At 41.5% G+C, this 15,405-nt stretch overlaps 1 protein-coding gene across 5 annotated transcripts in view; it reads left to right on the top strand.

The window, feature by feature from the left end:
* Window positions 1-4,406: 4,406 nt before the first annotated feature.
* Window positions 4,407-15,405, top strand: part of LOC100030037 (cytosolic phospholipase A2 gamma-like) — a 29,609-nt gene continuing 18,610 nt past the window's right edge. For 2 of the 5 annotated variants that reach the window (XM_056796819.1, XM_056796817.1), the window contains exon 1: window positions 4,407-4,814. The gene's annotated coding sequence lies outside the window, so the exon portion shown is untranslated. Of the gene's footprint in view, window positions 4,815-9,606; window positions 9,727-13,175; window positions 13,311-15,405 lie in introns of those variants that run through there. The other 3 variants (XM_056796818.1, XM_056796816.1, XM_056796820.1) reach the window with 3 other exon arrangements.

A 15,405-nucleotide genomic window follows, 5' to 3' on the forward strand; every position in this document is an offset into this window, starting at 1 on the left:
CTTGGTAGCAGATTGGGTATGGAAGGTGAGAAACAGTGAGGAGGTGAAGAGAGATGGGGAGTACGAGAACAATAGAGTAGGTAAGAGGATGGAGAGTTCTGGGGGAAAAGATCATGAATTCAGTTTTGGACATGTTGAGTTTAAGATAACTATGTCAAGATGTCTGAAAGGTAATTGGAGATGGGAGGTCAGCAGAGAGACTGGGTAGATCTGAGAATTATCAGCATAACTATGGTAATTAAATCCATTGGAGTGGAGAAGATCAAGTGATATAGAGGGAGTGAAGAAGAGGACCCAAGATGGGAACCTGAGGGACACCTACAGTTAGAAGTCATGATCTGGGAAATGATCTCGCAGAGGAGACTGAGGAGTGGGGTGATAGAACAAGGAGAACCAGGAGACAGTGGCTCCTGAAAACCTAGAGAGAAGAGAATATCAAGGAGAAGAAGTCAACGGTTGCAGGAGGCCAAGTGCAGAAAATGAGGGAATGACTATCTGTCAGGTGTGTTGTAGAAGAGAATCTTGTCCTGTTATGGGGTTACACTAGGTGGATGCTGAGGTCTTTTCTGATTCTGAAATTCTAGAATTTGGTCATAGTGTTTTACATTTTGGATCAGCCTTCCATTTAAAGCTTAATGTTTTCATGGTACCGTTAATCTTCAGAAATGCTTCACTCTTTCGTCTTGCACAAATGAGCCCTCCCTTGAAACAAACAATCAAAAATTATTTTTTAAAAACTCTTACCTTGAGTTTTGGGATGTGAAGATTGGATTTAGCTATCTCCTGACTGTAACAATGAAGGTACTTGGCTCTTCCTTTATAGTGAGGCTAGAATTGTAAGCTACAATCTGTTTTTAGGTTTTAACTACAAAAAGGTATTAAGTAACTACAAAAGGTGAATTAATCACAAAAAGGCATTAAGTAACTACAAAAGGTGAAATTAACAAAAGAGGATTTAAGTAACCCCAAAAGATATAATCTAACCAAAGAAGGTGAGAACTAAAGAATGGGCAGTCCTGGAGAAAAGCATTTGCTGTGATTGGTAGATGTGAAAATTTAGAGGAGGTGACACAAGAGAAAAAGATCTTTAAATAGAGGGGAAAAAAGACTGAAGACACAGTCAGTCACCCAGGCTTGGAGTAAAGGATCAGTCACTTGGAGCTGAAGGGAAGATGGACATTCAGACATTTGGTCACATGGAGATTTGGGCACTGACTTGGAGGAGCGACTGGAAGCCAGACTTGGAGGAGCGACTGGAAGACCAACACCCAGACTTCTTTTAGACTGTTACCTTGGTGAGTGAAAAGCTGACTTAGTGACCCTGCCTTTCTGGAGGTGTGAAGCCTCCAGGAAAGGCCCAACTTCTTGAGACTCTCTTTCCCTGGCTGGGGCTTAGAAATTCTAACTGGTATAAGAAGAAGCCATAGTTTTCTCACTTTCTCTCTCATTACTTAATATCTTCCTTCTATTGTAAATATTGTATATAAACTACCATAAATTCCATTTACTTTAGTAATTTATTTTGGGATTTAGAAATTAAATCCCTAGCAACCACCTAATTAATATATTATCAGTCTGACCACAATTAGTTTGAACAGGAATCAATACTGTGAAAGGGTTAGGCAATGGAAGTTAAGTGACTTGCTCAGGGTTACACAGGTAGGAAGTGTCTGAGGTCACATTTGAACCCAGCACCTCCCATCTCAATTCACTGAGCCACCTCACTGTCTCTAACCAAAAAAAACTGTTAAGCAAAATCAACCATGCAGTGGCTGAAGCTGGCAGTGTATATAAAAATGTCTGTAGCCATTATCTCTTTCCTCTCAACTGAAAGGTGAAAATCATTTTTCAAATTCCTTTACATGGCCAAGGGTAGTCATTACAAATACTTAGTTTGGTCTTAATTTTGGTATTCTTTTTCATTCACATTATGGTAATCACTGGGATATTGTTCTCTTTGCTCTATTTCACTATGAACAAATTCATAGAAGTCTCCATGCTTTTCTGAATTCCTTAACTTGTCATTTCTTATGATTCAATCATATTCCATTTCACTGTGAAATATTAAATAAATTAGGTTAATCCTTAATTTTGAGCATCTACTTTTAAAATTCACTTTTATTGACCTCTTCTTTGTTTTTGAGCCAGTTTCACTTCCATATGTATCTTACTCTGGTTCAACCATGGAACCATCTCTTGTAACACTTTTTTTTTAAGAGAAGGAAAAAGGAAGTTTTTTTCCACAGAATATGTGAACTGAATTTGACAATGTATGGAAGATTCCACAGCCATACTCCCTCACTTTTCCAACAAAAGGAGAGAGGTGCATTTTCTCATCTCTTCTTTGGAAACAAGACTACACAGAATCCAGTGTGTTGTTGGTTTTTTTGGCTGTTATTAACCTTCTATTAAATTGTTGTCATTTTGTATGTTGCTTTTCTACTTCTACATACTTCACATCAATTTAAAATGCCTTCCTTTAAATTCTTAATATTTATGGCTTATTAGGGCAGAAATATTCCTTCCATTCATGCACTTTAACTTGTTTAGTTATTCCTCAATCAATGGGAATCTACTTTGTAGTAGATGCTACTAGAAAAAAAAGAGTGCTGCTATGAATATTTTGGAATGTATAAAATTCTTCTTTGATCTACTTGGGGTATATTCCTAGCAGTAGAATCTCTGGGTCAGAGGCAAAGTTTAGTGACTTTTCCCATAATTCCAAATTGTTTTCCAGAAATCTTGGCCCACTGCCCTTTCATTTTGATTCTTTTTAGAGCCTTCTTAGTTAAATGTGTTTCCATTAAGTAGCATATTTTTGGTGTATGATTTTAAATCTATTTGTCATTCTCTTACATTTTATTAGGAGAGCTTAGCCCATTTGTATTTAGTGATAATATTGTTAGGATTATTTTTTTCTTTGATCATTTTCTTAGAAAGAAATATACATTTTTTTCTTCTTATTCTTTTAAAAATAATCTTTATTCATCCAAACATAACAATGACCATTCTAAACAGTTTTTCTGCCTATTATTAATGCCTTTGTTGATTACTCTACATTGGAGTTCCCTTTTTATCAAGGATAAGAACTTTCCTTTGTGATTGCCCTTCTCTCTCCTCTTTGAACTTAAAAAAAATCTATTTCTTTGAGAAAACTCCTGAAACCTTGAGTGATTTAGTTGGCACCAGGCCTTGAGAGTTCTCCTAGGATATTAAGGGAACAGTATGATAATAGCACAAGAAAATAAGGATATCAGGGATTTGTAATGCTGGAGGTGCTGGTTTATTTAGTCCTGTGTGTAAACTACCTGCATTCCTCTCTACTAATGTATTCTATGAATGGCTCCACTCTCTTCCCAATGACTTTTTATGCATTTGTGAGAGAGAGTGCCCCAAATTTATAGGTAAATGTTTTGTAGCCACTTTTCTTATAATGCTGTCTCAGCAAGTATCTTTGCTTTGAGCTAATTTGCCTACAAGCTGACCATTAAAGTGGCTTGTCCCCCCATGGAAGTATATTTGTTTTTTCAGGACATGTTATTTTTGGTTTTAAGTATTTTTCCTTTAAGAATATTGTATCCCAACATTTCCTCCTTATAGTAGTTAGGGTGGAGTCTTATGTGAACCTGACTGTGATATTGCTTTGCACTTGAACTCTTTCTTACTCGTTGTTTGCAGTTTTGATTTCTTTGGCCTGGAAGCTTTGGATTTTGACTGACATTCCAGAATATTTTCAGTTTGGTGATTGAGAAGCTCATTGATAGGTTTGTCCTATTTTCACATCGCCTTTCAGTCATTACTGTTCTGGAATATATTATCTGGAATCCAGATACTGGAATATTATATAATATTATAAATATCATCTGGAATATAAATAGTATCTGGAATATAGTTCTTTTATGTTTGCTTGGAAAATGGGAGCCAGGTTTCTTGTTTTGTTATAATTTTTGGATGTACTAATGACGGTTAAATTCCAGGCCATTTTTAATAGTATATAATGCATATGATTTTTTCATTTTTCAGGCTATTGTCTTTGTTCTAGTATTTCTTCTTCTTCTTTAGTTTTGGTTTTCATTCCATTTTTCAATGGGTTCAGTATCTGGATACGGTTTCCACTTTCTGTTCTAAGCCATTTATTCACCTAATTTTTTTCCTCAGCGGCTCTAATAATTCCATTAAAATGTCATTTCTTCCATCTTCTCTTGTGGTCAAGCCATTCCGTTTTCGGAGGCTACTTGCACTTTTGGTGTACTTAATTTCTTCTGGGTTTACCTCTTGGTATTCTTTAACCCACAGCATTTCCCCCCATCATATTCAAAGTTTTCCTCTATTTAGTCATGTCTCCAAACTCCATTTCTAGATTGGGACTTTGAGTCAAGGTCTCTCTCCACCCCCTCCCTCCCTCAGTTCCTGCCTTAATCTATCTCCTCTTCAATGGACATTTTGCTGCCTCTATTGTGCTATCTGCCAGCATCAGCCTCCTGGTTCTTTCGGTCCTGAATATTTTTTCTTTTTCTTGCACAATCACCAAGCAGGAATTGGCTTTGACTCTGGAGGTGGCTCTGACAGGTCCTGACTAGATGTTCGACTTTGCTTTCATGACTCTTGGAGGCCCCCCTAGCACAGGCTGCGTAAGCACTTCATTGTCTTCCTCCCTGGTTAATAACCCACTGGTTTCTGGTCCTTTCTGTCGCTGTGGCTCTGACAAGAGTGCTGGCTTCAGGCTCTGGGTATAGTGTAGTCTGTCCTTATTCTACATCGAGGAGGTGACACTTAAGCCATAATTAAAGGAAAATACAGCTCCTTTGGCAAAGGTAAGAAGGGATGCATTTCTGATGTGGGCACCACTTGGACAAAGGTCTGGAGGTTGGATATGAGATGTTGCTTTGTGAAGAACAGTTAGAAGGTCATTTTGACTAGAATAGAGAATAAATTAAGGGAGCCAGATCATGGAAGCTTTTGATGCCAGACGAAATAGGATGTATGTTAACCTAAAAGCCCTGGGGAATCACTGGATGTTTTTGATTGGGAAGGGGAGGAAGAGTGAATGTTTTTGTAAACTTTCCACAGCCTGTTTGCCTCTAAAATATTTACTTTCTGACTTCACAAAGCATTCCAAACTTTGTCTGAGTAGATACCTTCTGGACCAATGGTGCAGATTACTTCATATTCTCAATATTATATTTCCAGTTTCTGTGATTCTTCTGTGATTTCCCCAAAAATTGTAAACATTCCCTAGCTGTGTGACCCTGGGCAAGTCACTTAACTCCCCCACTGTGTAAATCTTGAAATCTCTCAGACTTGTGAATGTTAAAAATTTTCCCATCAGGGAATTCTTAATTGGAACAAATTCCCTACTGAGAAACATCCCCCATTTTTATGTGAGAACTCGCCAGGATCAGAAGTGGGAGGACCTCTACTCCACCCATACTTAAGACTGCTTTAGGGGAGAAAACTCCTTGCTAAACAATGAAAGTACTTGGATCCATGCTTATGGTGGGGCAGGGAGTTCTTTGAGCCAGGCTTGTTTTTAGAATTGATACAATGGGATGCTAGGTACCTAAAAGGGTCAGGAAAGTTTTGTCTTATGAGATTAGTTGACTCAGCTGTGTTTTCTCTAGTTCAGACTTACTGAGGATCTTGATTGACTTAGCAGGGATTCAGATGGGCAGTCCTTTGGAAAGCGTCTACAGTGATTGGTAGATGTAGAGACTTAGGGGAAGTGACTTGGGAGAAAAACCCCTATATAAGAAAAAGCAGAATCTCTTGAGGGATATATCCTTTTGGAGAAATCCTTCTGGAGGATCTCTGATGAGGACAGCTTGGGAAGAATCTCTTGAGAGAGGCTCTGGAGAATGGAAGTTCTTGGAGGACAATCTCTAAGGAGGTCTCCCTGGAGCTCCTCTAAGGGGACTCTGTCCCTTGGAGGCTCTGGAGAGAGGCCCTTTGGAACAGTCTCTGGCTGAACGGCTCTCTGGTGAACTAAGCTGAGATAGAGCTGGCCTGGTGTCACTAGAATCCTTGTTTAGTCAGACCTTGTGGTGAGTGTTTGAAAACTGACTGATTTCTCTCTTAAGACTCAGGTCTAGGCCATATTGGCTTGAGGCCCTTCATACTTTTTCCTTTCTTACTCTCTCTCTCTTTCTTTGATTACTCATTGTATTGTTAATTAAAATCTCTATAAAACCCAGTTGACTTGGGTATTTGAATAATTGGGAATATTTCCCTGGCGACCACCTTATATTTGATTTAAAACCCAAGACACTGTAGTGAAACATATTTCTGCGGTCAAATTTACTCACCCTCTCTTATATCTATCACAATTTATATCTTCCACCATTTTAACTCACTACTGTTTAAGACCTCAACCATTTTAAATCTCACAACTGCCTACCCCTTATTCTTTTGCCTTGGAACCAATGCACAGTATTGATTCCATGACAGATGGTAAGGGTTTAAAAAAATTTTGTGATTCTCATGTATTTGTTTGGTAAGTGGTTTCTTCACTTATTCAGACAGCTTAATAATTTTTTGTCCTTATTTTAACATCTTAAATTTTGGCCCTGTGGGGATCTTGTGGATTCTTTTTTCATTGTATTTTGCCCATTCTTTAAAGTCAACAATAGCAAATTTTCTGAGATTGCTTTGTGAATATATAATGGGAATAAGAGAATAAACATTTACTTCATGCCTACTGTGCGCCAGGCACTGAGGTAAGCACTTTACAAATATTCTCTCATTTGATCTTGAACTGGAAGGCTTTTACCCTAAGTTACTAGACCCTCCAGTCAACTGGGTTCTAGACTGGCTGACTAATTACAGATCACTCATGAAGAGTTTACAGAATTTGTAAAGTACTTATTGAGTTTCCATTTTCTGTTCAAGATCCTTTTAGTTCATTAAATGGTTCTCCAGGACATCTATATGAGGTGAGGGCTTTCGAACTCTTAGTTTAAGGCTTATGATTGAATAGATTCAGTGGCGATATGAAGTATCAGGGCATGGCACATTATTACTAGCTTTAAGTGTGGCAGGCCCATTTGTTTGCTTTAATCAAATGATCCTGGCCCCAATACTGCCCAACTTTTCAAGTCAATGAACAAATATTTACTTTATATGCCAAGCATGATGCTAAGGATTGGAGACAAGAAGCAAGGGAGGGTCTTTTGTTATCTTTCTGGGTTTCCACCAGTTTGGACTGGGTTCTTCATACTAGTCATTTGAATGAGTAGTTGTTTTCATCCTTTAAAAAAACCCTTAGAAGTTCTCTACTAGCAGCAATGCATGATCCAGGACAATTCTGAGAGACCTATGAAAAAGAACACCATCCACATTCAGAGAAAGAACTGTGGGAGCAGAAACACAGCAGAAAAACAACTGCTTGATCACATGGTTTGATGAGGCTATGATTGGGGATGTTGACTCTAAGTGATTACTCTAGTGCAAATATCAATAATATGGAAATGGGTCTTTATTAACGACACATGTTAAACCCAGTGGAATTGTGTGTCAGATATGGGAAGGGGGTGGGAGGAGGGGAGGGAAAGAACATGAGTCTTGTAACCATGGAAATATATTCTAAATCATCTAATTAAACAAAATTAAAAAAAAAATAAAGAATCCTTAGAATCCCAGAATCTGAGATCTACGCAGGACTGACCGAAAGCCTTCTGTAAGAGTTAAAATATTTGGTTGTCATAAACTGTAGTGATTAAAATAGTGGAAGACTTAAATTGTAGTAGATATAAGAGTGGATGAGTAAATTGTGACCGCAAAGATGTTTATATTAAAAATAAAGTGGTTGCCAGGGAAAAAGTCCCAATTATTAAAATATACCCAAGTCAGCTGGGTTTTATAGAGATTTTAATGAATACAAATGAGGAATTAAAGAGAGAGAGAAAAAGGAAATAATGAGAAAAGGGCTATACCAGCCTAGGCCGGCATGAGCCAGCCTCTGAAGAGAGGGATCAGTCAGTCTTTTAATACTCACCACAAGATCTGTCCAAGCAAGGATTCAGAGGGACAGAGTCTCGTCAGAGGGAGTTCCAGCCAGAGTCAGCCTCCTTCAGACTGTCTTCAAGAGACTGTCTCAAGAGACTGTTTTTCTTTAGGAGATTGTCATCTCCTTATAAAGGGAATTTTCTCCTATGTCACCTCCCCTAAGTTCTCCCATCTACCAATCACACTAGACGTTTTCCAAAGGACAGACCATTCTTAGTTCACACCTAAGAAGACTAATCTTTTGAGTAATTCACACCTGAGTAGACTAGAATCTCTGAGTAAGTTTCTCACCTCTTTGCTCCTTATAAGTTCACAAGTTGCCTGACCCTTATAGGTACTTAGCACCCTTTCGTATTAGATCCAAAAATAGGCACAGCTTAAGAACTTTTTGACTTACTATAAGTATGGGTTTAAGTACTTTTCATTGTTCAGCAAAGAGTTTACAACTTTATCTCCCCCTAAGGCATGCTTAAGGATGGTGAAGTAGAGTTCTCACATTCCTGATCAAGTACCTTCACTGCCCAAATGGGAAATGGTCCCAATGGGGAATGGTCTTAACCCAACCTTATGAAGTAGGGTCTGGGAATCTTTAAGGTTCACACTTCAGAGGCTCTTAGCCCAGCCCACACTTGGCCAGCATTATTCAGCCTTGGCTTGAGGACTTCCAGGGAAAGGGAAATGTTCTACCTTCCAGAAGATCCTATTCCACTTTGGGATAACTAATTGTTAAGAAGCCTTTCCTTAAGCTGAGCCAAGATCTTAATTTCTGCATCATTGTGGCCACAAAGATTTCAGTTAGAAGTGCTTAATTTTGTTTTGTAATTGGATCTTGGAGCTTTACCAACATTTCTCTCACCCTTTCTTTGGAAGGATGTTAGATTGATGGGATAGAAAAAAATTTAGGTTTATGTGCTTTGGGGAGTAGAACTCATTTTAATTTTGGAGACAATTAGGTACTAAATTAAATATGTATATATATATGTATATATATATATGTATGTATACATATTTAGTAAGAACTGTAAGACAGAAAACCAAGGTTAGGCAAATGGGGTTAAGTGACTTGCCCAGGGTCACACAGCTGCCAAATAATGTTGCTAAACTGATGCCCCACTTACTTCAATATAATACAATCTGCGGCCAACAAAAGTTTTGTAATCCATTAGTTTGAATGACATTTGATAAAGACGGAAAGGAAGGGAGGATTGTAAACCTTAAAATTTCTTAGACTTGTGAATGTTGGAAATTTCACCATTGGAATGTGAACCCCATTGGCAAGGGAGGTTCCTCCTCCTCCCTTCTTAAGATTACTTTAGGACAGAAACCTTTTGCTGAACAATGGAAAGGGCTGCAGCATAGATCAAAATTTAATTATTCCAATCTCCACCCTACTCAGGGTAACAGGATTTAGGAAGGGCTGCAGCAAAGGATCAAGATTTAATTATTTGAGAATATGACCTTCAACAGACATGTGCAAAGCCACAGACCTCTGGGCGGTCCTGGGTTAAGCTAGAGCCACCATTGGCACAGGGAAGACATGGACAGTGATTGGTAGATGTGAGAACTGAGGGGAGGGAACTTGGATGGTTTCCTTAAAGATAGTGGGGTCTGAGGACTGGGAGAGGGTTGGAGAGGTTTTTGCTCTGAGAGGTTGTGCTCTGAGGAGCTTGCTTTGAAGGAAGCTGGAGGTGGAGGCCGCTGAGACAGTTTCTCCATTTTGGTCACGTGAGTAATAGGGACTGATCTCCTTTCTTTGCCCCAGCTATCTAAGGGCTTGGGTCTTTTGGCCCAGCCTAAACAGAGGGGATATTTAAGCCCTATTCCCTTCTCTCCCCTTTCTCTCTCCCTCTCTCTCTCTCTCTCTCTCTAATACCTTTCTTCCTCCTGTTTGTAATTAAACTCCATAAAAGGTTGACGGCTGACTTGAGTTTTCATTTAGGAATTACATAGTTGAATTCCTTGGTGACCTTAAATTAATATATATCAGTCTTTTAAAGTGATTTCCTTGTCACAGGATTCATGTAGTGCCTCCCCTATACCAGGCAGCGTGTTGAATGGTTTTTACAAATATCCTCTCATTATCCCACTAGCATGACATGAGTAGATGAACTGTACCAAAAGGCGGCTCAAATCTTTTCTGTGCATTTCATACAGTATCGACATCTCAGCTTGCTGAGGTCCTCTCTGGCTCTTTTGGCTTCCTCTTTGTGGCAACTGTTGCTCATGACTTTTCCAAGAAATAGTGAACATCACAGTCTGCGTGTTGACCTTTCTCCAGTTGGCCCTTTTCAGGGTCAGCTATTTCTCCATCTTATGGGATCTGTTGGGAGGTGGATGGCAGAGAGCATCTTCTTATCTTGGTTTTCTAGCTGGGTTGGCCAGGGTGGAGTCTGTCGAGTTATCATGGTCAAACAGCCAGTTCCCCTGGAGAGGTCTGACTGGACTCAAACGCCCACTTCCAAAGGACCTTGTGGGTTTTATTCAAGCCCCACAGCTTTGACCCAATGGCTCTTCAGCCAAGCTGAGGTTTCCTTCTGGTGCAGACTCTTTGCAGCCAGTATGAAGCCTTTGATTAAACAGAAGTATTCCTCCTTGGGTAAGGGATTATTGTTAATTTTGCCTTTTCCCATCAGTTTTTCCGATCTAGTAAGAGTCAATTCCATGTTTTCCTATAATGCTTACTATTTATCTTCCAACTTTCTTCTTTTAAAGCCCTACATCAATACTGTGTATTGGCTCCAAGGCAGAAGAGTGGTAAGGACTAGGCAATGGGGGTTAAGTGACTTGCCCAGGGTCATACAGCTAGGAAGTGTCTGAGGCCAGATTTGAACCTAGGACCTCCCATCTCTAGGCCTGGCTCTCAATCGCCTGAGCCACCCAGCTGCACCCCCCCCCCCCAACTATCTTCTTGAAGGCAGTATTCATGACTTACAGAAATTAAAATTTTGAGTCCAGGTCCTTTCCCCTGAAAAGTTCAAATCTTCTTTGTTTTTTAGGAGCTTGAAAAATAGGCCAGTGGATCCAGTTACCTTACCCATTCCATCGCTTACATTTGGCAGAGTAGACCTGTGCAAATGATGGATTGAACATGCAGTAGGTCAGCTGCTCACCAGGGAAAGAAAAAGGACACTCACAAATCAGACTTAAATGTCCAACTGAGATGTATTCATGGACATTTTTTAAAACTCACTAAAGCCTCAGACGATTGAAGACAGTGGGAGATGATGGGGACCTACAATCTGCATCCACATTGGGGTGGAATCAATGGAACCTCTACAGATATCTTCCCAACTTTGTGCTTTTGTGCATGAAACGTTCCATATGTGACTTTTGTTAGGGATGCTCTATCAACTGTGGGGAGTTCTGGGGTATGATTTTTTACCTCTCTTTCCAGACTTACATTTTATGAGCATGGTAATTAGTTGATGGGACAAAGAAGGGAGAAAAGAGTCTGACTCATGCCATAACTGATTTAGGTGTGTCCTTCTTGAGATAAGAACTAGCTCTTCAAGGACTTGAATGATCTCTCTCTCTCTCTCTGTCTCTTCTTCCCTCTCTCTCTCCCTCCTTCTCTCTCTCTCCCTCTCTCTCCTTCCCCCCTCCCTTCTTCTCTCTCTCTCTCTCTGTCTCTTCCTCCCTCTCTCTCTCGCTCCTTCTTTCTCTCTCCCTCTCTCTCCTTCTCTCCCTCTCTCTCCTTCCCCCTCTCCCTCCTTCTCTCTCTCTCTCTCTCTCTCTCTCTCTCTCTCTCTCTCTCTCTCTCTCTCTCTCTCTCTCTCTCCCCTTCCCTCTCTCTTTCCCCTCCTCTCTCCCTCCTTCTCCCTCTCTCCCTCTCTCTCCTTCCCCCCTCTCCCTCTGTCTGTATCTCTCTCTCCTTCCCTCTCTCTTTCCCCTCCTCTCTCCCTCCTTCATTCTCCCTCCTGCTCCCTCTCTCTCCTTCTCCCCTCTCCCTCCTTCTCTCTCCCTCCCTCCCTCCCTCTCTCTTTCTCTGTCTTTCCCTCTCTCTTTCCCCTACTCTCTCCTTCTCCCTCTCTCTCCTTCCCCCCTCTCCCTCCTTCTCTCTCTCTCTCTCCTTCCCTCTCTCTTTCCCCTCCTCTCTCCCTCCTTCTTTCTCCCTCCTTCTCCCTCTCTCCCTCTCTCTCCTTCTCCCCTCTCCCTCCTTCTCTCTCCCTCCCTCCCTCCCTCCCTCCCTCCCTCCCTCTCTCTCTCTCCCTCCCTCCCCCCCCCCCCTCTCTCTCTCTCTCTCTCTCTCTCTCTCTCTCTCTCTCTCTCTCTCTCTCTCTCTCTCTCTCTCTCTCTCTCTCTCTCTCTCTCCTTCCCTCTCTCTTTCCCCTCCTCTCTCCCTCCTTCTCACTCCCTCTTTCTCCCTCTCTCTCTCTCTCTCTCTCCCCCCCTCCCTCTCCCTCTCTCCCTCACTCTCTTGGGCAAGTTATCATAAAAAGAACAAACATGCCACTCAAGCATGATCCTCTGATTTAACTCTTAACTGTCCTGAACAATTCTCTAGACTGTAAATGAACTGGCTTCCCTTCATACAATCTCAGGAAGCTGGGATCGTAGTTCTAGAACCAGAAAGGAACCTAGCGGTCATGAGTTCAATCCCCTCCTTGGATGGATGAAGGAAATGATGCAGAGAAAGGAAATGACTTGGTCAAAGTCACAGAATGAATGTCTGAAGCCCTGTTTGGACCCAAGTCTCCCAGAGTGCAAGTTTGATGAACAAAAGATTTTTTGTTCCCTATATATTTTCAATCATGTAGGACAAGATTCCTTTCCGACATAGCCTGGTTTGGCCTTTGAGGGATGAAATTTGCATGTGAAAAACTCCCAGGAAGTGGCTGAGCAGGAAACAGGCCAATATGTATTCCCTGGCATAGGAATATTTCTCAGATTGTGTCTGCATTTGCATAATGGATGGAGGGAAAAGTCTTCAAGTCGCTAAGAGACTGACAACGACCTTGTCCTTTGGCCTTGTTGGGGCTTTTCTGCACCCACGAATTTCCACTTCTAGGTTAGGGAAACTTGGAGCGTAAAAGCTGGGAAGCTAGAGTTCTTGGGTCATTGGAAGGCCCATAGGAACCACTGTTTCTAGCCTGCTCTGCAAAGGTGGGAGTTTAGGAAACATTGGACAGAGCCATTCCTGTTGGGCAGATTCGGAGGGAGGACGTCATAGCTAACTTCCGGGGTGTGATTGCTCGCCTTTTGGTCCTTCCCTAACTTAAGCTGGAGGCAGTGAAGAAGGCAGCATCCACAGCAGACTGACCTGGAATAGTGCCCCAGAAGGGCATCCGAGGTCCTACAGTCTCCAGAGGGTAAGTTGCCCCTCTGCCAGCCTCTCAGTGCTCATCTCCAGTTTAGCCTGTCTGTACTTTGCCTGTACACAGTCTCCCCCTTTGGTCTGTGACTCCTCGAGGCCAGGCTTGGCACACGCAGGGCAGTCCATAAAAGGTGCTTAATAAATAGCGGATGACTACGTGTGCCCATCTCTCTGCCAACCCTTCGTGCAGGCAGGGGAAGACATGCCCCAGGCTCATGGAAGCTGTGTTTGGTTGCTACTTTTCTACTGTGTCATTTCATTAAATGTCTTTGCTTTGAGCGAATTGTCTCTTGGTAAAAACATGGGTGGGGGTTGTGAGCAGGGAGTTGGACTGGAGAATGCCTGAGTGGGCAGCTGGGGGACTCAGTGGGTTGAGGGCCAGGCCTAAAGAAGGGAGGTCCTGGATTCAAATCTAGTCTCAGACATTGCGTAACTGTGTGACGTTGGGCTGTAAGCACAGTATTATGTTCCTTCAGTTACTATGATCTTTTTTAAGATTGTTCCTCTTCTTCCCCCTAATCGCTGGTGCCCTCTCCTCATTTGTTACCCCTTTCCCTTTTGCTTGTTCCTCTCTGCTTTTTTCTGGGTTTACGTTTCTCTCCCTTCTTTTTTCCCCTCACTCAGGTCCGTTCTCTTTTCCTCTTCTCCCCTTCACCCGCTTATTAGATTTTACAAATTTCACTTTCTGTGCCCCCTTGCAAAGGATTTCTTTCACTCTCTTCATTACTCATCTTTTCTTTCTCTTTACTGTAGACGCTCCTTCTCTGACTCCTGACCCCTATAATCATCTGGCCTCTCTTCCCTTATATTCTCCAGGTAATCAAAGCCTCCAAGGTATCCATCCTCGGCTCTGCATACTAGGTGCTTTCTGCCACAGTCTTGTAGACCTTGTCCCATGGATTCCCCTTGTCCATTGTGCCTCACTCTCAGAACAAAGGCAATTATTGCAGGTACTGGAGAGGGCTTTGTCCCATAGTTGGACACTTCCAACTGACTGATCCATCAGACTCCTTTCCTGTTGACCTCCCCCCTACATTTTCCTGGAAATCTTTCCCCTGTGACCACACTCATTGATTCCTCTTGGTGTCAGTTACTCCTGGGATCCCAATTCCCAGGACAAGTAGACTTTTTGGGTGCCAAATGCCCCAGTCCTCGTCTAGTAGAAAGCTCTTATCTCTTTTCATTCATTGGGGCATTCATGGGTGTAAACCCTTTCCTCTCCAGAGGAAGCCCTTCCTTTCTGCCTCTTCTCAATCTTTCTCTCTTTGAGATCCATATGTTTTGTGCATAGGGAGCATATTTTCTTTTAATAGTTTTGTTTTTTTGCTTTTCCTTGATTCTTTCATTTCTGAGTATTTGTATCTCCAATCTATTTTCTTTTTTTGTTTCTTTGGTGAGGCTTGCCATTGCAGATTCAAGTTTTCTGTTCTGCTCATTATATTTTTCTAGGCAAGACAGAGATTCTGCTTCCATGATTCTTATTTCTCTTTTAAGCCACTCAAGAATAGTTTGCCATGGTTCCATGTTCTCCTCAGATTCCACAAAGTTCTTTGTGTCATCAAGGGATGGATTTTCCTATGTTTTGTAACATTTACTCATAAATGCCTGAACTCATTGACTAAGTCTGGTGGCCACATTTCCTTCTGTTGTTCGTGTTTTTCCTCTTAAAGATTTCTTCTCCTTGGAATCATTGATACTTTCCACCCCCCCCCCTTTTTTTTCCTTATTGCTCACTTCTGATTCCCTGAGAGAGCTACAGTCAGTCTTATAACTCACCACCAGACTGTCTCAAAGAAGCTGTCCGAGGGAGATCCTCCAGGCTCAGTTCTTCCTCTGAACTGACTGAAATCCAAATGTGTAGCTCTCTCAGAGGGGAGAGAAGCCACAAGGTAGGAAGGTAGAGACAGGATAGAAGTTTTAGATACCACGAGGGGGATGACGGAGTCAAATTAGAGATATGAGGTGGTCAGAATGAGTCTTTACTAATTATCAATGAGCCACAGCCAAGCTCTGATCAAAGGACTATTCCGAAGGCTTTTACCAGTCCAGAGATCCATATTTAATACCACACAGGTCAGAGAGATGAATAA

Source organism: Monodelphis domestica, chromosome 4 (assembly GCF_027887165.1).
Source record: "Monodelphis domestica isolate mMonDom1 chromosome 4, mMonDom1.pri, whole genome shotgun sequence".
NCBI classification, from domain to species: Eukaryota; Metazoa; Chordata; class Mammalia; order Didelphimorphia; family Didelphidae; genus Monodelphis; species Monodelphis domestica.